A 23997-nucleotide genomic window follows, 5' to 3' on the forward strand; every position below is an offset into this window, starting at 1 on the left:
TGAGATGCATTTTCTCCAGCCGGATAGAAACCAGCCATTTTAATTGTCATCCATTGAGTCAATGTTGACTGATTAACACATTGTTCTCATTGCAACATATGGCGAGCTCATAATTAACTGAAAATAATTCAGTGGCCTTGTTTGGCTTTAAATCAAGTAAAGTTCCACTTGAGGCAGCCATGGCTGACATAATTTACGATGGTAATAATATTGCATTTTAAATCATATCAGTTCATTTCCTCTTTGGCATTTTTCTTTCCCATCAAGTTCCATTTATTTAGCTGTAGAATGTCTCTAAACCACATCTGTGTTAGTCTCGCTCATGAGTAAACTTTTTAAATAAAGTGTGTGAAATGTGTTTTTATTTATTGAAAAGATGTTTTCAATTACCATTAAGTTCATTGTTGGTCTAATGTGAGCAGCTTAAATATTTGAAGCTGTTCTCTGGAAACCAGACACCCATCCAAATTTTTAAAATCGAGTAGATTCTTCATTTTTTTGTGGTTTTCCAAAACAACTGTTGATTACTCAAAGCAGAAGTCCCTTTGATGAGTAAAGGGTTGGTCAGAGTGCAAAGAGTGGGTTAGTAGCTATTTTCCTTGGAAATCACCAATCTCCCCACTCCCATCCTTCCCCTGCCGTCTTAGAGCTTTGCTCCACTTACTGCTGGGAACTGCACATCCTTCTCTTATTTCTAATTTGATAAGTCAATATTGCCTTTTATCTCATTGGGCTTTACTTCTTCTCTGTGCTAACTTTTCTTTTCCCCATGTATAATCAAAAAATGTTTCTTAAACAGTTACTTTCCCTGTGTCTTTTCCTTTATTTCAAGGTGTTATTTGATGAACAAAGAACCTCCCCAGCCCCATTGTAATAGACAGGGTGATGATTCATCTCAAGAAAACTTTACTCCTTGTTCAGGCTACATAGGAAGGATCCAGGGGGGAAAAAGATGAGATGGGTTTTGTGATTCACATAATTACTTGGGAACCTGGTCGCTGCCAGGGGCTCCTGTCAATGGTGTGGCATTGCTGCTTCACACATGCTCCCAAGGTTCATGTAACCCCCCTCACAAAGGGGGTTTCTGTATCATTAACTGCAGTGTCTTAGAAGTGATCACTGACTACTTATTTGTAGCTCTTTGGCCAGGACCACTGCCAGAACCTCTACCTTACTTCAAGGGAGGCTGGGAAACTTGGGGGCACATGGAATATTTTCTGAACATGACGGTCTTTGTAACATCCCTGATTAATTTATAATTTTATTAGAATAAACCTTTTAAAAGGGATGATCCATTACCAAATCTTGTGGGAACCATGTTTCCCAAATGTAGTTGATACTAAGCATCACTTGGGTGTGTCCACAAGAGAGAACCCTTGTGCATCCCCCAAACCTACCAACTCAGAATCTTCTTTTTTTTTTTTTTTTTTTTTTTTGGTCACATTCATGGCACATGGAAGTTCCCAGGCTAGGGGTCAAATCACAGCTATAGCTGCCAGCCTACGCCACAGCCATAGGCATGCCAGATATGAGCCACATTCGCCTGTACCAACCTGTACCATAGCACACGGCAACACCGGATGATTAACCCACTGTGAAGCCAGGGGTTAAATCCATGTCTTCACGGTTACTAGATGAGTTCTTAACCCGTTGCGTCACAGCAGTCACTCTGTCAACTCAGAATCTTCTGAGTGGAGCACTGGAAATCTGGATTAACAAGTTCCCACATGCTTCTTACTAGATTTCAGCTTAGGAAAACCAGTGCAAATGTGCTGAAAAGACAGTGTCAGATTTAATGAGAAGTAAATACCTCTTGCTGGTGGTATTTACCAGCAATTAATTGCACATGTCACTATCATAATGGAACTCTCACAAATATTGGCAAAAGAATTAATTCCTAATATTTGGCAATAACTTACCATGTCCCAGGCGCTGTGCTAAGGTCCTTGGTTGTCCTAACAGGTGAAGAAGGGGGCGCTGTGATGACCACCACCTGACAGGTGAGACAGGCGAATAAAGTTTTGAGAAGGGTGAGAAAAATTTGTTCAAGGAGACATTGATAAGTTATAGCTTAAATAGACATGGAATGAATTTCAATGCCTGTGTGTCTGTCTGTCTCTACCTCTCTCTCACACACTTACACAGACTTTCATCCTCAAATCAGAGTCTAGATTGCTGCATGATTTTTCTGAACCATCTCCCTACTCCCCTCAACCCCCCATGCCTGATGTCCCTGGAGTTTTAGTAATATTTATTAGGAGAAATATATTCTTGCATTTAACATTTTTTCTTGAGTTAGTACCTGAGTTCAAGAAATTTATCTTTTTTTTTTTCTCTCTCTTTGCCCTGTCTTCCAGACATAGGTTTAGCATCTCTGAGCACAGATGTGAGAACTTGCCAATATAGTGAATTTTCTCCCACTGGCCTTCTCTGATCATAGAGCTGGCCGTGGACAGACTAATGGGAGATCCAGTAACTTGCAACACAGCAAATACTAGGAGCTCTCTTAAAATAATACATCTCATGGGAAGAAACAGATTGCCTCATTTTAAAGTGCATTTGCAACACTGTGGGTTTGAGGAGGCTGTAGTATTATTGGAGAACATTTTCCTTTCAAAAGGAGGGCTTTGTGTGTCTGAATTTCAGTCTCTAATATCTTGAACTGGGTTTCACATCAGAAGCACTAAGGGCTATTTCATTGTGAATGAAATGCAGGGTTAAGATAGGAGGATAAAACCCAGTCCAAAAATAATCTTTCGTTAAAAAATAATAAAATGGCAGGTGTGTAGCACTTAGAGAAAAACCATATGTGTGAAGCCGCACTCGCATAAAAAATAAATTATGGTAATGAGTCTCTTAATAGCAACCTGATGACCAGATGTGTAGAAAACTCGCCAAACTTCATCATGTATGGCTTAACAAAAGACGTAAATCAACACATCAATGCTGTTATCATCACAAAGTAGTGCTTTAAAACAAACCAAGAGCTTAGAGCTGGCCATCTATTTAAGGGGAGATAAACGATTCATAAGGTGTAACTAAAAGCTAGGGGTTTCCAGAGAGAAAATTTAATCCTGGGATTGAGATTAAGTGAGAGAGTTTAAGTCGCTAAGTAACATGTGATGGAAGGAGACGCAAGCTCGGAGGGAATTTGATTCTGGCCAAATGGTTTTTTATCACGTTCTTTGTCCTTTGCGGTTTATAGTTAAATAATTTAAACATCCTGCTCAGAATTTTCCTTATTCTGTAAAAAATAAAATGCACTGGGTGGAAATCTTACAAGGACTATAAAATCTCATCTACCTGTGTTCAGCTATACTTTTTTATTTCACTGTTAAGTATGCATGGTGAGAGGAATTTAATTTAAAAAGATGCATGTTATTTCTTCAGTGACAAACAAATGCAAATTACTTTTGTCCTTTGTTCCTTCCTTCCTTTCCATTAAATAAGAGGAATTTCAAAATGGGGATGTTATATCTGCAACATTAGCCTGAGAACTGGGAAAAGGAAAAAAAAAAAAAAGGCATTAAACAGTACTTTCCCAGCACAGCCACTGTGTATGGAAACCGGGGACCCTCAGATTGTCTAAAATCCTGCTGAACTAGGGAGTCCTGTGCTGAGGGCTGAGTCCTACCTCTCTTGTATTCTCAGATCTCCAAGCTATTGTCGACTTTAAAAATATACACAACCTAAAAGTTGACTATTAAACTTTATTTGAGCCAAAATGAGGACTCTGGTCTGGGAGGCAGCATTTCAGATAGCTCTGAGAAATGCTCCATAGAGGCAGGGGGGCATGTCAGTATATATGTTATTTTGGTGACCTGGGGGCGGGGAGGGGACCATGCAATTAAACACACACCTTACAGAAGTTTGCCGCTCCTCTGCTGAAAGTTACTGCCAGTTGCAAGCAACAGATGCCACCAGGAAAGATTTTCGTGCCTTTCTAGATACCAGGAGATGCAAGAATTGGGCTCATAAAATCTTGTCCCGAAAATATCTAACTATCTGAAGACCTGTTCTGCCAGTTTTCCCATAGCACAGAGTGCCTCACTCCTCATCTCCACCCTGAGCTCCTTTCAGGTGGGGTTGAGGGTCAGCAGGTGCAGTGGCTCAAGACTGAATCCCTACAGAGGCAGGTGGCCAGTGCCAGTCACCTGTTCACACTGTTGATCCTTTGTTCAGTGGTCTTCTCCTCTCTCAACCATGAGGTGTCCTCCTGCTTCCTTGCTTCCTGGTATCAACCCAGGTCCTCTCCAGATAGCAGATGCTCTGCCTTACCCAGGGCATGATCTAGCAGTTTGGCTAGAAGATTAAAAAAAATAATAATAATACTACCCGTCTTCCACTTCTTTTCCCAAGGCCTCATGCTAAAATTCAGGGGGGAAAGAGTAAAAAGGCAAAACAATCAGAGCAAGTTGCAGTAAATAGCATACTTCTTTTTTAATGCAAATTTGCTCTTTCTCTGTGGGGTTCCAACCTTGTCTTTGAAGGAGTTAGTTTACCTTGACTTTCCCCACTTAGAATGTGGGGTCCCCTGGTGAGATTAGCCTGGATTTACTGGGAATGCATTGCATCCTTCCTTGTGGGATCTCTGTCTCCTTCCCTTTACTTCCGATTAATAATAGTTTCCTAAAATTTAAGTACTACCAGTTCTGCTATAATGCTTATTTTGAAAATGATTTTTTTTTTTTTTTGGTTCCAACATGATGAATATATCAGGTGGAAATTTAAATATATTGAGAATTTTGAATTTATGTGTTTTGAGGCACAATTGCATCTGCTAGAAATACTCTGACCTTAATGGAAAAAAGCTGCCCTTGGCTGAAGGGTATCCTGTAAGAATACACAAAATTTGCCAGTAAGTGTGCACACACGCACACACACACTTCAAGCATGGACTGACTCCAAATTTGCCAGACTTGGTGACAAATATAAACACGAAGCTCGTTGTTGCAAAAGTTTTAGGAATTTCAAGATGGTCACAGAAGAAGGTTCAATTAATCTGGTGCCCTTCTAAGCTTGCGTCCTGACTGGCTGCATGCAGGTTATACACGCAGAAAACATGGTCTCCCTCAAAGCCTGAGTTCACCCCTTGTGTTATGAGCCGTATCTCATCTATACCTCCTGCTACAACTCTTCTTCCAATTTTACGTAATCCCCCTTACACTTACAGACTCACAAGTTACACCCCGCCCAATAGCTAACCACCTCCACAGACAAAATCCAGGACTTTCTCAAAGTAAAGTATGTGGTTTTTTAATATGTTGTGCATTTTTTAAACCATACAACATGTGTAAACTGTGCTGCTCTCACTTGGTTCCTGACTTTTTCTGTGTTGACTGTTGAAGAGTTTGGGTTTTGTGCATCTCACTTTATTTTTTTTTTCATAAGCCTTTATCACACAATTTTGCACAGTTATATGGTTTTTTTATGCATATGTCATGTAATAGCTGTATTGACTGTAATTATGAAGAAAAGACGTAATTGGTTAGATATCCCTCAGCACATAGATTCATAGATAATTGGACAATAATAGTAAGGACGCTTTTAAGCATTTAAAATTCTGGTGGACAGAGGTAGAGAACTGAGATCTCAGTGTTGTTATCGACATCGATGTTGCCTCGAATAACCTGCTTGCAACCCATAAAATATTCTGGAGCCACGGAGAGGTCTTGCTTCCCACAGCTGTCTGAATTTCACTCGAGAATTTTAGATCAGTTTTAAAAACCTCAGAGTACATTGGGATTAAGTTATTGGATCATGTGGATGTAGCCAAGAAAATGAGAGTGCATTTAATCAATTTATTGGCTGCTTGGGTTTAGGTGAGAGTACAGAGTTGGAAAGCACAGACATAAATATGGCAAACTGAACCTTTTTGAGGGCTCATAATTCAGAACAAGAATTCATATTGCAAAACTGTAAAATGAGAAGGGGATTTGCTCATTCTTTAATCCTCCCTGTCATAACAACTTGCATAAGAGAGTTTGGGAAAGAGGTGGGGAGTAAATGTTTTATGATACTTTAAAAGATGCAATATAATTTTGTTTAGAAAAGCGTTAAAGAGTGGGAGAGCTGGATGGTAACCTAGAGACTGTTTAGCTCAAGTGTCTCCTTCTCCAAGTCAGGAAAGTGAAGTGAGCAGTTATTCACTCAGGGAGCCTTGAGCTGAAATGGAGCGATAGTCCAGTTCTGCTGACTTAGAATCCATGGATTAGTAACACAGCAGCGCTAGCCTTTCTGAATTTCCTCTGGGTGGGTAAGGCGGATAAATTAAGAATATGGAATGCTGGAGTTCCCGTCGTGGTGCAGTGGTTAATGAATCTGACTAGGAACCATGAGGTTGCGGGTTCGATCCCTGGCCTCGCTCAGTGGATCAAGGATCCGGCGTTGCCATGAGCTGTGGTGTAGGTTGCAGATGTGGCTCCGATCCTGCGTTGCTGTGGCTCTGGTGTAGGCTGGCGGCTACAGCTCTGATTTGACCCCTAGCTTGGGAACCTCCAGATGGCGCAGCTGCGGCCCTAGAAAAAGGCAAAAAGACAAAAAAAAAAAGAATATGGATTGCTTTCCGTATACATTTCTATGATTCATGCAAAGAGGACGCTAAGTAACATTTAAGGTTTGAACCCCAGCTGTGATTCTCACATAGATGCAGGACCAAGCACAGCAATTCTGTGAGTGTGGGACCTCCTGCTACCTTCCAGGTCAACACCCTTGAAGATGACCCTGTGAACCTGCACCCACATGGGCAGGAGTGTGTTGGGACACCCGTTTTTATTCTCTCAGGCCCATGCGAATAAATGAATAACTATGAACAGTCCATGCTACGTTCCCTTTAAAGGTATTTATTAGTTTGGAAAATAGAAGATGCCTCCAGCTGGAAATATGGCTGGGAATGAAATAGATCAGAGTTGATGCCTTCAGGAGCTCACAGTGTGGCTTGGGAATTAGACCCCAAAAATAAGAGAACAAGTAAACTATGTAAAATATAAGGCGGTGAGAGTTGCTGGGGAAGAGATAAAAGTAGAGAAGTTTGAGTTGGGAACAGAGGTGCATGAAAGTGTTGCCAGGGGAGGCCTGTTTGGCCGATGCTCTTTGAATAAGTACCTGGAGGAGGTTGGGGCCGGCTTGTGGAGACCTGGGGGAGAAAGAGCATTTCAGAAAAACAAAATAGTGTGTGCAATGGAACTGTTCTGAGAGAACAGCTGGCGTGCAGGGAACACATGAGGAGAAGGGAGATTAGAAGCAGGCCTCAGAGGAACTGCAGGATGCCTTGGGGACCACAGCCAGAGCATCCATGCATCCTCACGCAAATGCTCACCCACAGCCATGGCTCCGTGTTTTCAGGATGGGTGCTTCTTCCTGTAGCAGACAGCCTTCTCATCTCATCCACTGGTCTATTTGTCTATCCATCTATCTGTCCATCTCATCTTCCCTCTGCCTCTTTTTCTACTCCGGTGTCTCTCCAGCTGCATTCTCTGTGTGGCTTTCCAGGTGTGGATCCATTTTAGAGGGCAATGGTACTTCCAGTTCAAATTCAAACTGCCTCCCCCTTCTTGCTCTGAGCCACATCAGCCTCACCAACTCAGGCAAAAGGGGCAGAGGACACGTGGTCCACCGATATGCTCCCTGTCATAGGGGCTGTGGGGTGGAGGGTTCCCACAAGAACTACGTCATTTCTTTTCAAATATTTCTACAGTATTGGAGGGCCTGGGGTCGGTGCCGAGTGGTCCCAGTTCATTGGAGATAGGCTTGAGCAATTGGGACCAGCTGCATGTGGCCCATTCGTTGTACCAGCCCTGCCTTGGAGTTTATGTTGGTGGTTAAATGGAAAACGTTCCGTTCAGTGACCCTGCTTGCTCTACTTGGATTCTGAGCCCTGCTGAATTTTGTCTCCATGCCTTTCCCATGACCAAAGGAAGGGGAGTCAGATGCTGAATAAAGATATTAAATGAGGGGTCAGTGGAGGTTTTTAAGAAAATACTTTCAAGATATCCTTTAGATAAGACTTCGATTTTTTTCAAAGTACTTTCTGCCCCTATGGAGTCAATTTGGTAATGTAATTTTTAAAGGAAAAATATTCGAAGTTATTTTAAAACAATTGTTCCTCAAAAGCCTCGGAAATAAAAATCATAAGAAGAGAAATGAAGAGCCCAGGACTCAGGCTAGACTATTGGCACCACTTACAGGAAAGGAACAGAGGTAGAAGGACCACATAAGTCAGGCCTAATTTGGGGAAGTTTCCTTGTTATACGAGAAAAATTCACTGGACTTAAAAGGAGATGTAAAACCATACTTCTAGCCAGAGAAAAGAAACCTACTTTTAAAAGTTATCATCATTTTATCACCAAGAATCCATTTACTTCAAATGACTTTTTAAGTCTGGCTAGACAGACTTTGAGTTGTGCTTGGCAGAGTTGAAAGGCTCTAGGAAAAGGTTAAGCACACAGCCTGTTTATGTAGATAGTAAGTCTAGTAAATAGATCGAAAATTGGAACAGCCTCGTTTGCTACACTCGGACAGTTGAAGATCTCCCACACCATCTGGAAATTCTCATTTTTTCCTCTCGTCGCCTTTTATATCTATTAGGAAAGTAGATACACATATATATTTATTTTACTTTGTTTTATTTTTTTGTCTCTTTGCCATTTCTAGGGCTGCACCCATGGCATAGGGAGGTTCCCAGGCTAGGGGTCTAATCAGAGCTGTAGCTGCCAGCCTACACCAGAGCCACAGCAACACGGGATCCGAGCCGCATCTGCAACCCGCACCACAGCTCACTGGCAACGCCACCGGATCCTTAACCCAGTGAGCAAGGCCAGGGACCGAACCCACTCGTCTGATTCGTTAACCACTGTGCCACGACGGGAAGGCCAGTACACATTATTTTTGAATAATCAGACCTAAAATGTTTATAAAAACACCATTAATAGAAAATAGCAACAAAATAGTGGGCCTTTTTATTCAAAGGATACAGAGGCTATGCCTAAGTGAGCCACCGAAATATAATTTTTGAGGAAGTCTGTTTTATTTTTATGACTCACAGTCAGGTCATATAATTGATCCTACTCAGTTAATAGGAAGTTAGGAAAGATTAAATTAACTCAAAACATTACATTTTTCTCTTAGACAAGTGGTAGATTGTCCAGATATTAAGTTAAGGTGTAACAAAACATGGTTTATATCTACATCCAAAGACCTCAGGTGGTAAAATTTAATAAATTCCACTGTTTAAACAGAATCATGACTCCTGTACATCAGAGACGGCTGAGGCTTTAATATGCGCATGAAAATACAATGATCAACCACAAATTAATGGCATTTCTCTCCCTGCCCCCCCAATTTTGTTTTGATTGAGAAAACGAGAAAATATGACTTTATAAAGATATGAAAATATGACTTTATATGTGCCTTCTGTTCCATTGGATAATAGAAAACCTGATGCATAGGTATCCGCTGCTCTGACCCTCGGTATTTTTCCTAAACTCTATAAGCCTCACGTTTCTTATCTATAAATATGTCAATGATAATTGTACCTAACACACAGGATCATTTTGAGAAATAATTCAAATGATGGATATAAAATAGACAATATTACATTCGGCCATAGACACCATAGAATAAAAATTTAGTATTGTTATCATCTGTGTATATCCATGATTTACTGGGTTCTTTTTAGTGATTGGACTGGCATTAGCCTAATGGATTGTACCTGCAGCTCAACTTTAGTTACTCATGGCTTTTCAGTTCAATAATTCACCCCCACGTGGAAACCAAGTATCATGGAGACAGCATGACACAGGGAGCAAGGCAAGCTGTGAGCTTGAGACTACAGACTTGGTTGCTACAACTAGCAACCTAGCCTTGCCTGTGTATTCTGGATACCATTATCACATCTGCAGAATAGTCAAAGATCACATTTGAGTTGTATTTTAATTCTCTTAATAGAGAACATTGCTAAGACACAAATAGATATTTATTAACAATGTTGGCTGAGTGAGTGAATAAAAGGATCCTTCAATCAATGAAGTCATTTATAGCTCTAAAAACTAATTTCCTCCCTGCAAAAAAAACATATGTAGCAGTTTTGTAGTAGGCAATATTTACACACTTAAGGAAGATTTATTTACTTCGTATAAAAAAAAAAAATTTGAAGGTCTTTGGATTGGTCCATGTAAAGAGAAAAACTTTTATGTGACTGGTAATGGATCATCTATGCCAATAACTGCAATAAAACTCTATATGCTAAATAAAAACCAATACATCTTTATTTTACTGTATTTTTTCCAAAATTGTATACTTGGTTGTAGCACAAATTCCTTCTGACTTTCTGACTTTTCTTCCCATTAGGGGCTGTGTTGCCCACCTCCCCCATAATTTATTTGTTGAAATCCTAACCCCAACTCCCTCAGAATGTGATGGTATTTGGAAATAGGGTCTTTCACTAGAGTGGAGCCTAATCTACTGTGACTGATGTCTTTATATAAGAAGAGGGGATTTGGACACCTAGAGGTTCAAGGGGACGACACAGGTGAAGACACAAGAAAATAGCCAAGCAGAGAGGGTCACAGAAGGAACCAACCCTGCTGCCAACACCTTGACCTTGGATTTCTAGCCTCCACCACTGTGAGAAACTAAATTTCTGTGCTGTAGAATAGGACCTCTTGCTTAGCCATTCTAAATGTCATGCTTCGCATCTAACAACCCCAAACTCCCGGTCCATGTCACTTCCTAGGCCCTCCCCACTTGGCAATCACAAGTCTATTCTTCATGTCTGTTTGTCTGTTTCTGGTTTGTAGATAGGTTCCTTCGTGCCAAATTCTAGATTCCGTGTATAAGTGATATCATATGGTATTTATCTTTCTCTGAATTACTTCACTTAGTATGAGAATCTCTAATTGCCTCCATGATGGAAGATTATATGAGAAAAAGAAAGCATATACATGTACGTGTATATATATATATGTATGTATATATATTTATGTGTGTGTATATATATATGCATACATATGAGTATAACTGGGGCACTATGCTGTGCTGCAGAAATTAACATAACACTTTAAATCAACTCTATTTTAATAAAAAATGAATCAAATTAAAAATAATAAAATCCTGTTTTTTCAATCACCCAATCTATGGTATAGCTTTTCTTTTATTTTTTTAAGAGCAAAATAATACATTTCCCATCCAAACATTAGTCCAAATCTAAGATTTTCTAAGAAAACTTTCCTGACAACTCTGGATTGTTGGATCTTTATAGTCATCTTGTGGTTTTCATGAACTTCATCTCTTCAAACCAATCACCAATCCCCAAAGTATAGAAGTCATATCTTGCCTTCTTGTGTATGCTCCCATGTGTCTGTCCTCCACAGTTTCTGGCATAATTCTTCAAATATGTAAGATATTAGATATACGATCAATGTTCAGATTGATGTTCAATACTCCCTTCTAAGATATGTATTAAAGATACAAGCGATTTGCCAGTTAGTGGAATGGTCCACTTTAGGATGTGTCCTTTGGGATTTCCTTGGGTATATCCTATTAGCAATTTTGTTTCTGTATCGTCTTATGCCTTGTTAACAGAACTCTGATGTGGTTGATTGTCTAGTGAGAGGAAGAGAAGGGAAGAGGTTCTGAAAGGTGATTTGTTGAACCTATTAAACATTAGCATCAGCATCTCTGCTTCCAAAGTATGTGTTTTGTCTACCTCGATGAAAAGTTTAAAGAGAAAGGAGATACTGCAAGGTTTAAAACATGCGACTTCTGTGCTTGCTTGTGCAGCACAGGCACTAAAATTAGAATGATACAGAGAAGATTAACATGGCTCTCGTGCGATGTTGACATGCAAATTCATGAAGCATTCCATATTTCTCTTTATAATTGGAGAAAGTGGGTATTTGCAAAGAGCCAAAACTTTGCAAACAATAAAATTGTGGATTTTCTCATGTTGAAACAAACAAAAATGCGATTTCCTCAAATCTGATTTAGAAATATCAATTTAAAAACTAAGTATCTCTTTAAGTCTTTTATCAGTGTCTAAATTTTAATGCTGAGACCATTGGAAGTCACTGGAATTGACACTGGATATATGAGATTGCAGTGTCTCTGACTCTCAGCAGTAATGAACTAAGAGGAAAAGAAATGTTTTCCAAATAGCCAAGTTGTGTGTTTGTGTGTGCACATGTATGTACACTATACACACTTATACGCACACAACCAAATCATAGCCTTCTGCCACCACCCTCAGAAGTTAAGCATTATTTTCCCAGATGTGTCAAATCGGGCTCGACTGCATATAAAATCATTTATATATTTCAATCATCAAACATCAAAGGCCTATTTATAAAAATAAACATTATTGACATTGAAAATATTTAGTTCTGTGTTTAGATAAGTCAGAAAACAGAAATATAATAAGCTCTCCAGGTCCTATCAAGTAGGGACACATTTGATGGCTTGAGTAAAATCTCTGTTGACATTTTTCCATAAGAAATTGGTTTTCCAAAACCGATGCCTGCCAAGTCGTTTTTCTTTGCCAACTTATAATTTGGGGAGTAGCTTTTCTCATCTATTTGTTGAACTCTGCACTTAATGTGTTATCTTGGGTCAGACTTGTGAGAAGTGATTACTCAGTGAATTTACATGGAGAAGTCAATAAAAATGTTACTTTGAGATAATGGAGTTCTTATACTCAAAAGATAGCCTTCTTAAGTTCAAGTTCATGGGGCGCTATGACTATTGTAGACCTCATAGTTTTTCCCTGATCTAAGTTAAATCTTTTCCAGATAGCTCTTTGGCCATTGAAGAGGCCAGATAGTTTCTGGCTTTAACCAGTACATAAAGGTTTTGTTTTTGTTTTTTGTTTTTGTTTTTGTTTTTTTCTTTGGTCCCATGGAAATAAATAAAATTAAAAAAAAAAAAGACAAATGGAAAGGGCAGAGGGTAGGAAATAAAAGAACAGCAATCAGGTTATGATTTCCATTCCTTTGGGGATTTTAAACTCATGCTTTGAAATTTTTCAACCGATGCTGCTGCTGATTTTTATAGTATTAGAGAGGAATTGCATCCCGGGAAGTCTTTAATCAAGAGTTAGGATTGTGCAGTTGAAAGAACCCATAATTTCAAATTACCAAACATATGTTTCCCCCCTCCCCCGCCTGCTTCCTCTGCATGTAAAAGAGTAATTGTTAAATAAAGATGCAAATGTCTATTTGTTCATGATAACTTTAACATGCTACTTGGTGTACATTTTACAAAATGATCTGGCGAATACAGACTTTACCACAGGCAGATACAAGCACTGCCTTTTTGTTTTCATTTAATTTTTGAATTAATAACTGTGGTCTTAAGTTATTGGTTTTCAAACATGAAAGACATGTGAATAGGAAATGGAGTTTGATATGCTTAGAATGGAATCAAGGGCTCCAGAAACCTCAGGCACCCAATTATCCTTAGTCCAGATGAGACATGATCTGTCCCTTTACCCACTTCACTGTCTCCTGTCTGTTCTCATCTGAAGACTCAGGTCAACCTGGTGGGACAAACTAATCAGTGAACAGTTAAGGATGATCAAGGGTCCCAATAATGGGTGTCAGGCTAGGTCTTTAACCTCATCACTGATACCTCTCAAGAGTTAAAGACTGTATTCACAGATAAGTTATAGAAAACCCCGCTACACAGGGGCTTAAACAACCTGGACATTTTATTTTTCTCCCTTACCAAGAGGTCAGACTATTTCCAAGTCCAGGTATATGTTTTGTGGGTCAAGGATGCCTTGTGGATGTGTCTGTAATTTTCTTGATTTTTATTGCATGGGTGCAGTATGGCTGCTGAGCCATTTACTCTCACATGTGAGTTCCTAGAAGCGCAAAGGAAGTGAGAAACAGAGTAGAAAAGGAAGGGAGATGGAAGAAGGTCCATCTGTATTAAGAAAATAAGGACTGTCCCCCAAATTATTAACAGGCTTTTACCTGCACCTCATTGGCCAGGAGAGTGACGTGTGACTAGTTGTCGGCCATGGAGTTTGAGAAAGTGGGCTTTTAGATTTCAAGAGGAAAAGGAAGGTAAAGAAAAGAGTATGGATACTTTTGAATAAGCAAAACTATACAATCTGCCACAGACCAACCCAGAGTTTTACTACATGAGATTAATGAAGCATAGAGCCTAGGGAAAGCTGCTTAACATCACAGCTAGCTCAGTAAGAATTTCCCCATCATGACTAATGATACTTATCCAAGGCTAAACACATCTGTGTATATATTCTGGGGAGAAAGTTGAGTTTTTGCACAAATTTGAATCGAGCTGACCTTCACATAATGGAATTTTTTACTTAGTTCCATCTTCAGCCCCGTCTTATTACCCTCAGCGTCCGTAGAAAACCTGAAGTCATTTTGAACTACTGAATTGTAGAAGCATCCTTATTGCATCCTTGTTTAATGAGAAATTGATGCTTTCGTGTTTCTATAGCCTCAGAAATCGAGGACTTTTCGTAATGTGGATACATTATACCCAGAGTGGGCCCACAGTAGAGCACACCTCATTAGGAAATAGGGAGCCTCTGGTCATTGCAAAGGTCTCAGAGTATGGTAGCAATTCTCATTTAAAGCAAAGGATGGATCCCTGAAGTTCATCACAAATAGTATGAAAAATATAGCAAACCTAGAAACATTATAACAATTGCAAATATAGGTTCAGGTCCATACCCCCAAAAGGACCTGAGAGGTTTTGGTGCCATTGTGTGACTGTTACTTCAAGTGTGCAACTTCTGTTCGCTAAAGGCATCCTCAGAGCAATGCTGAGAACTTAAGCAATCTGTCTTACATCAAAGAATCCCCCAGTGAGATCTGCCCAGCATATATTTTCCTGGCATGGTATGGTGAGATTCATTCGAAGCACATTACTGCAGCTATGATATCACTGGGAAAGAACAGAACGTATCTTTTCATAGTAGTATTTTTTTTTTTTTGGCTACATCCTGCAAGTGACACATATTACCAGCTTTTTTTGCGAATGAGATCCAGGGCTTACAGAGCCCATATTTTGTGGCATTTAGGGTGCAAGAAAGAGCTACTTGCTCTTTCCTGAAATCTCTCCTCACTCTGGCCCCATTCCTCCACATCGACTAGCCCCACCTACTCAAAAATGTATGAGTTTCCTTCCACAAGGAATTTTCTGGCTCCACATTCCTTAAGTCTAGTACCCATGAGAGAGAGAGAGAGAGTGAGCGAGCTGGCGTATTGACACCATCCCAGGATGGGCTAAATGAGCAATGTTTTCAGGAAGGTAAACCACAGAGAGGGCCAGAGTAGAAAGCTAGAGCAGCTGCCGAGTTCAAAAAATGATGGAAGAGGGAGTTCACGCTGTGGCACAGTGGAAATGAATCCAACTCGTAACCATAAGGATGAGGATTCGACCCCTGGCCTTGCTCAGCGGGTCAGGGATCCAGCACTGCCCTGAGCTGTGGTGTAGGTCGTAGACGCAGCTCAGATCCTGCATTGCTGTGGCTGTGGTGTAGGCCAGCAGCTGCAGCACACTCTGATTCGACCCCTAGCCTGGGAACTTCCATATGCTGGTGGTGTAGGACTAAAAAGACCAAAAAAAAAAAAAAAAAGAAAAGACAAAAGTTGTTTATAAGTTATACAAACAACTTAATGCTGTGAGATTTTAATTAATATGTGAGAAGTTATAGATCTACATTGTTCTTGAGTTTTGAGGTCAGTGGTGCCTTTTCTCCACCAGTGGTCGAAACGCTGTTGGGATGTAATAAGCGAATAATGGAAAAGAAAGCCATTTAATTGTTTGTTCAATGGATATCCTTGGTTGAAATTCCTTTCTCAGACCTGCTTTTCAAGCTAGTTGAGGAATTTGCAAGAAAAAGAGTATTTATAGTGGCAGAATTTAATACAGGGTAGTATAGTAGGATATATTACCAAGTTCCTGCCTGGTACCATGTGAAGGGCAGTGTTTCTCTAGGAGTATTAGACATCCCCACCCTTGTTGACTTTGGACTTGGCCTGGTTCTTGTTTTGGCTAGAAAAAGTGAGAAGCAGGATGTATGCCACATCCCATCAGCAGCTTTAAGAACCATTGCGTGTTTCTACCATCTCCCTTGCTCTTTCTGTGTGCCACAGAATGGCACATCATAAATAAGAGCGGCCTGTTTACCCGGGGTGCCTAAAAGAGAAGAGAGCGGAGCAGGGTTGAAACCATTAAGGCACAGCCGTGAACTTGAAAGATCGGTAAACAATAAGTTCATGAGTGATACATACATTTTTATTGTTTAAATCTCTGGAGTTTTGGGGTTATTTGTTTCTGCATGAAACTGACTTCTGTGAAACATTTTATGTTTTCTTATTTTAAACCTAGGTACCACCCTCACTAGACTGCTTCAAAAAGTCCAAAGAGTGGTTTAATTTTTTTTCTGCTCTTTCCACCTCAGAATGGAAACATTTTAGGTTATAACTTAAAGAGGACCAAAGTAATATAAAATGCTGCGTCTTTTCATTCTTATGATGTACGGAAATTCTTTTTTTTTTTTTTTAAGGTTTTGTGTTTTTGTTTTTTTTTTTTTTCTTTTTACAGCCATACCTGTGGCATATGGAAGTTATGGGGCCCGGGGTCAAATCAGAGCTACAGCTGAGGTCTATGCCACAGCCACAGCAATGCCAGATCCAAGCTGCGTCTGCAACCTATGTCACAGCTTGCAGCAGTGCCAGATCTTCAGCTCACTGCGTGAGGCCAGGGTGACATCCTCCCAGAGACAATGTCCTTAACCCACTGAGCCACAGTGGGAACTCCCTGGAAATTCTGGAAGTTAAAATGGGTTAGTCTCTTTGGAGCAGTTGTGGGGATCCGTAGGGTAAATGCCAGTAACCAGCAAGGTGATGCGAACATTTTCTTAACAAAGATCATCTTTATACTAACCTTTTGCAATATGAGGGTGGAAAGCGACAGAACAGGTTATATCCATAGTTTCTTCACTTTGGAGATGTAATAAACCATTATTGACTTTTTTGGACTCGAACGTTATTCTGTGTGGCACATTTTATAATAGCTTGTGCTCCTTGGCAGATTCTTTGAGCTCCTTGTTCCCTAAAATCTTTTAAAGCAATTGCTGATGGCAGGAAAACTGATTAGTAAAGTAGAGTTGAATAACTAGAGGTCTCTTGCTGCAATGTTTTGCCAGAATAATTCACAAGAGCTGTGACATAGGCCCTTTGAAACTTTCCTTCTTTTCTTTCCCTTCGTGGTTTTTAAGGCAAGATTTATCATCTCAGGTTACACAGGTGAAATACAGTACAGATTATTTTCAGAGAGTATCCTCAATGCAAAAGCGCTGGGTAGAGTTCAGTAGGAAATGTGCTTTCTGGAGAAATGCTGAGATTAAGCATTGGCCTCTGATGTACAGTTATAATTAAATAAGAAGGTCCTTATAGGCAATATACTTATGAATGAATCATTGCACTGTTTGAGGAGACTGCTAAAAGTCAACACATCCTGGCACCTACAAGTGAGATTATCAAACTGAAATGAATGACTAGAATAGGTTGACTGTGATTGAGGAACATTCTCTTGCAATAAGAACAATATTCAGGCAACTTGACCTCCATATGTGGCTGTCGTATTAGCTATGAAAAACGGCGACATTCCAGTGGCATCCCGATTGCTCAGGTCATTTTGGGTGATACAAGACAAGATACTCCCCTTAAAAAAGACCTTTCAAAATTCACACATTGCCGAGTTTTCAAAAAGAAATCCAATAGCAAAGTCAACATGGAACCTTCTTCTAGACTCTGGAAATATAATGCCACATTTTAGCTTATAGTAAGAATGCATCTGAGTTTGATGTTTATGAGAATGTTCCTGGTGAACTACTGTAAAACTTCATGGAGGCTGTCAAGTAGATCAACAAAATGCATGTAACATTTAGTAACATGACTTGGTGAAATGTAACTCCCTTGAAACGAGCATACCCCGTTGAGACATAACCCTTTTATAAGCTTTCAAATATTCACAACCATAAGGTAGGTAATTGATTAACAAGTTTCAAAGATAAGATAATAGATTATTATATATATGTGTACGTACATATGAATACATGTATAAATTCCAAAATCTGAATTTTACAAAAGCAAAAGGTTGTCACTGTTACTTTTTAAGCTAAAATTATTTTCACATACTTTCATCTTTTATTATGTTGAAAATTTATTTCAGGTATAAAAGCTGTTGAAAAGTTTGAATCTTATTTATTTATTTATTGTCTTTTTCTAGGGCTGCACCGTGGCATATAGAGGTTCCCAGGCTAGGGGGCTCATTGGAGCTGTAGCCGCTGGCCTACGCCAGAGCCAAAGCAACAGGGTATCCGAGCCGCGTCGTCTGCGACCTACACCACAGCTCATGGCAACGCCGGATCCTTAACCCACTGAGCAAGGCCAGGGATCAAACCTGCAACCTCATGGTTCCTAGTCAGATTCGTTCACCACTGAGCCATGACGGGAACTCCCTGAATCTTATTAAAAAAAAAAAAAAAAAAGAACAATTAGCATCAGCTGTCTTTGGACATGAAGTAATATATTTCAGTAACACCTGTACTGTCTTTCTGAGATACACTAGTCATTTTAGCTTTAACAGCTCTAACGAGACCCTTTCATTGCCACCAGTGTCCAGACTTGCAGGCACTTTAGGCTTTACAGTGGGAAACAAGTGTCAGAGTCACCGTTGAAGTTGCTGAAAGATGACAACAAATTACAACTGGATAGAAAAATCAACGGTAAATTCTACCTTGAGTTCACATTGTGGCTCAGTGGTGAACGAACCTGACTAGTATCCATGAGGATGTGGGTTGGATCCTTGGCCCCACCCAGTGGGTTGGGGACCCAGCATTGCCCTGAGCTGTGGTATAGGTTGCAGATGTGGCTCGAATCCCGCGTTGCTGTGGCTGTGGCATAGGGTGGTGGGTACAGTTCTGATTTGACCCCTAGCCTGGGAACCTCCATATGCTGTGGGTGCAGCCCAAAAAAGACCCATAAATAAATAAATAAATAAAATGAAATACAGAAAATGGTATAAAGTTCATTTTACATGTACAATAATGTATCAAAATAACTGGTTAATAATAATCCAAGTTTTATTTCCCTATGAGAACCAGTACTTATTCCAAAAATATTTGTATAATGAATGGCAAAATAGTGTATGTGATTATATTAAAATATTCATTAATTCAATCATTATTTAGCTCCTTTTTTGGAGTGAAATACTAGATGCTAATGATTATAGCAGAAAAAAAGCAAAAGAACAATAAAATGATCTTCCATCATGGTGCTGCCTTCCAGCAGGAGAAAAGAAACAATAAAGAAACAAAACATTTAAAAATTAGTATTTGTCAGATCATTCTAGATACATGGAGAGAAATAAGGCAAGGGTAGGGTGAAGAATGAAAGGGGACAGGGGTGATATTTTCAATTGGGCACTAAGAAGAAAACCTCAACAGAGAAGACACTGAACATAGCATCCAAGGCTGAGAGAAGAGGAAGTGCAAAGGCCCTGCGGCAGGAGCATGCCTGGAGTGTTCCTTGGACTTGAAGAACCCCAGTGTGATGAGAGTGGGATGGGTGATTTAGTAGGAAACGAGAATCCTTGAGGAGCCTAGGAAGATCATGTAGACCCTTGCAGAGAAATAAAGTTTTTGAAATTTTCTCCAAGAGAAATGGGAAGTGATAGCAAAGGTTCAAACGAGCCATAAGGTTGTATGACTTGTTTTGAGAATAGCTTATGGGGCCAGGATCAAGAGTAGAAGCAAGGAGAATAGTCAGGAGGCCCTGAAATAATTGGCTAGAAAAAAAAGGTTGCTTGGATCCTGGTGCCGTTATGAAGGCAGTGAGAACGGTCATATTCCACAAATATTGAGAACTAGAGAGCACAAGCTTTGGTGACAATTTAGTTTTCAGTGTGAAAGAAGCAAAGGAGTCAAGGAAGATGCCAACTTTAAAATCATTGCTCATTTCTCGGATAGCAAAGCCAGAATGAGTGATATCTCATTCAAAAGGTAAATTTCTATCTCTGGGGTTTTTAAGCCAAGGGGATTTGTAGACATAACTCATAGATTTTGCAGTCTGGAGTGGGAAATTTTTCACCTTAGTTTTAGAAATGTAGCATTTTCATTCACTAATCCTACTGTACAGCACAGGGAAATGTGTGTGATTGGGTTGCCTTGTTGTACAACAGAACTGGAGGAAACATCGCAAATCAACTATGCTTTAATAAAAATAAAATTTAAAAAAGAAAAAAAAGAAAGTAGACAACATACAGCTATAGAATTAGCAGTGTCTGTAGGTTTATTGCCAATACAATTCACACATATATTTGTAGCACATTATATTTGTATGTTCGAATATCTCAAAATGTCACTTGCACTAATCACTACTTCCCAATAATTATTAACAATGAGATCTGCTGCTGGACCTTATCATTTAATGTGTTAATGAAGAAGCACATCTATTACAATTAAAAATATCTTGAAAATGTTAATTCAGCATACTTGTTTCCTTTGTAATAATATGTATTTTATTTTAGGCAATTTTTTTCTGACATTATTCTGAAAAGTTGTCCACAGGCTTAAGGAGAATGCCAAAAAGTCCATGGAACAAAAACAGTTAAAACCACTTATTTTAGCCATATGCTCTAGCACATACATTTTGAGAGTCCATCGATGTGCACTCTCAAAGATAATATAGAAATGACAATACCAATAATAGCAATTATAATAAAATGATGAATCGCCTTGTAATTACTGTGTGCCAGGTATGTTACCTATTTGTCACAGCAAACCTATGAGGCAGAGATTATCCCCATTCATCTAGAAGCACAATGAGGTTCAGAACAGATCTTATAACAGGAGGTTCAAATTTAAGTCTGTTCCCTAATTGTATGCTTTTTACCAAAAAAATGTATTGCTTCCAACCATGGAAGAATCCAAATTGATGCTTTAAAATAGCTCATAGGAACTCTGTTTCAAGAAATGAAAAATGGATGATTCTATAGCCTTTTTTTTTTTTTTTTTTTTAGGGAAAAGGGGTTAAAAAAAAAAAAAACTTGCAAAGGGAACATTTTTCTATGGCCAAGAAAATATTTTCCCTGGTGTTTTTGATGGGGTATGTGTGTGTGGAATGGAAATAGCATTACTTCTTTTCTGATTCTTTGAGTCATGTGTTTTCATTGACAGGCGTTTGTACCATTCAGAAATGTAAGGAAGAAGGAACATGTCAAATAGTGCATACTTTTAAACGAAGGAATACCACCCCCTTTCTCCCATCCTGCCTTTATAACTGTGTCCCAATTCACGTTCTCACACCCTCACTTCATAGGGGAAGCCATGCCATCCACCTAACACATGCCCTCTCCTGGGCAAGGGCACCAAAGGGATTTGGGCGACCCCTGAGAGGAAGGGTGGCTTAGCATACAAAGGTGCGTGCCAGGCACACTCTACTCACATTGTTTGGGCTTGGCCTGCAGCTCCACCAGCTTTCCCACTTACCATGCTTATCATCCAGCTCCAAGCAACATACGGAACATATCAATTCCTCATCTATAAAACAGGGTAACAATACTCTTTTCCTCGTGGAGTGTGTGTTTTCAGTAAGTCATTGCATGAACGCTTTACCCAAAAGTATGTGCTCAGAATCAGAAGCTGAATTATTTCTTGTGCTGCTGTCTCTCCGTCCCAGGTTGCTCCCTTCATCTCACCAGGGTAAATCCAAATCACCTGTAAGGGGTTCTTTTTTTTTTTTTATGTCTATTCCTTTATTTATTTTATTAAATTAGAGTTGACTTACAATGCTCCAAAGAAGACATGCAGATGGTCAACAGGCCCATGAAGAAATGCTCAGCATCGCTAATGATTAGAAATGCAAATCAAAACTCAATGAGGTACCACCTCACGTGTGTAAGTGCGTCTTGTTTGACTAGGGACAGCCAGCAGGGGAACTCACAGCCTGCCTTCAGCCTGGGCCTGTTAGTAACATTCTCTGCATTTATTGTTCAGGTTTCCAAGAATATCAAGATATTGTTTAATAAACAGATGGTTCAAATCGTGTGATATATACAGATCTGTTTTCAGGAATAAAACAATACGTGAATTTTATAATGAGGGCCTAAGATACCTCTAATTGAATATTTTGATAAACTTCGTTTTTTCCCCAAGCATTTCACTTTTATCTCTCTGACTAGAACTTGTTAAGGAAACCAAGATTTTAGGTCTTTCCTACCTGTCACCCTTTATTTTCTGGTCTCCAGGGAATCATAGGGACTAATGCTTTTTATGAATTGCTGTCAGATTGTGGATTAAAGCACAAAAAAGGGAGGAAAACCAAACAGGACATAATTTGTTAGGGCAGATTTTTTAACAGCATTCTACCTTTTTCCTAAGAATTTCGGCTCTCGCAGTAGTTTCATCAGCTTTAGTATATTACGAGAAAAGCAAGAGAGGTGAGATGTTACAGAATTTGAGGAAAATATTTACTTGCCAACTAAAAGAGGTTCACATCTGTTTTCACTCAGTTTTTGAGTTTCACTTAAAGTGTGTTTTCACTATAAATCTGGAAAATGTCAGAGAATAAACCTGGAAGGTAAGGAGGTTGGAACTATATTCTTCATTAAAATTTGAATGAATATTATATCCGTGTTTTTTTAGTGACTATTATATTCTTGTGCTGTGTTTTAATATGCAGTGTGTTTCCTTGACTTTCATACTCATTGCTCAACATACTTATTTTTATTCATTCACAAATTCCAAAGTTCTCCTCCCTGAGTATTTAGGAAAAGAATATTTATGATTTAATGGACTTCAAGCAAATCACTTCTTAGCCTGCAAATGTTGTCTATGGCTTCACGCAGCAAGCACGTCCTTATCCCCCACCAAGCAAGTGGCCGAGCTTCTCCTACACTCCAGACCCCCGGAGTCTTTCCCAGACTCATGTCTTCCTGAGTTGAGTATTACTCAATAAATCCACATCTCTCTGCTCTCAGTGGTGCATTGAACTTCTGTCTTCAGAAAGCAGGCATTAATGATTCCTGTGTCCTTGTTCTGAGTGGCAATTGAGCACTTTAAACTATATAATCCCATCAGCTTGTAAATATGGAATATATTACTTCTCACGAAATACATTATCCTGTCCAGTTCTCCATTAAAGCTTACCTGCCGCCACTTTTCAACCTGTGAGCCTTTGGAAATTATTCTGTAATTTTAGACTAAGCTACTTCGTTATTTTCAAAAGTGTACACCAATTGTAAATTTGGAAATTATACTTAATCTAGATAACTTTTTAAAATAGCAAATAAGGTCATTCTTGAGACTCCTCACGAGAAGATATATTTTTTTTTCCTTGTTACACTAATTGAACATTCATGTAATATTTTCCACTGGAAGCCACTTCTTAGCCATCTGAAGAAATCATCTGTGTAACAGTTATCAACTGTTACAACAGTGACCATTTAGAAAAAGACTAAATACACAACAACAAGGTACTACATTATGTCATTTTTATCGTAGGAACAGTCAGGTATCTGAAGAGCAAACATTATGTTTTAAGGCAAGTTGAGGAACTAGGAAAGTATTCACTGTATTTTATTAAAAGAAATAAGTAGATTATAATTTGTGTAAACAGTAAGGGTACAGGATACTTTTTCAATACTCTGTGGGTAGGCAGAAAAATTAAAAGGGATAAAGTATATTGAAATAGTAATAATGGTTAACAGTGTGGTGAGATTATGTGTGATTCAGATTCCAGTTTTTGTTCAGTTTGGTTTGGTTTTCCTGGATTGTGATCCCATATTACATTTGTTTTGGTTTTGTTTTTTTTTTCGTTTTTTTTAAGTTTTCTTGAAATACAGTTGATTTACAAGGTTGTGACATTTTCTGCTATACAACAAAGTGATTCAGTTTCCCATAAATACATGTCCATTCTTTTTTGGTTTCTTTTCCCATATAGATTATCACGGAATATT

The 23997-nt window shown here is 39.2% G+C and overlaps 1 protein-coding gene and 1 non-coding gene across 2 annotated transcripts in view; both read left to right on the forward strand.

The window, feature by feature from the left end:
• Positions 1-23997, forward strand: part of GPC6 (glypican 6) — a 1121514-nt gene that overhangs the window by 358509 nt on the left and 739008 nt on the right. The gene's annotated exons all lie outside the window — the stretch shown is intronic.
• On the forward strand, positions 11763-11869 carry LOC125113683 (U6 spliceosomal RNA). Its single transcript, XR_007131548.1, has one exon. It is a non-coding gene; the product is annotated as a U6 spliceosomal RNA (small nuclear RNA).

Source organism: Phacochoerus africanus, chromosome 13 (assembly GCF_016906955.1).
Source record: "Phacochoerus africanus isolate WHEZ1 chromosome 13, ROS_Pafr_v1, whole genome shotgun sequence".
In the NCBI taxonomy this organism is placed as follows: domain Eukaryota; kingdom Metazoa; phylum Chordata; class Mammalia; order Artiodactyla; family Suidae; genus Phacochoerus; species Phacochoerus africanus.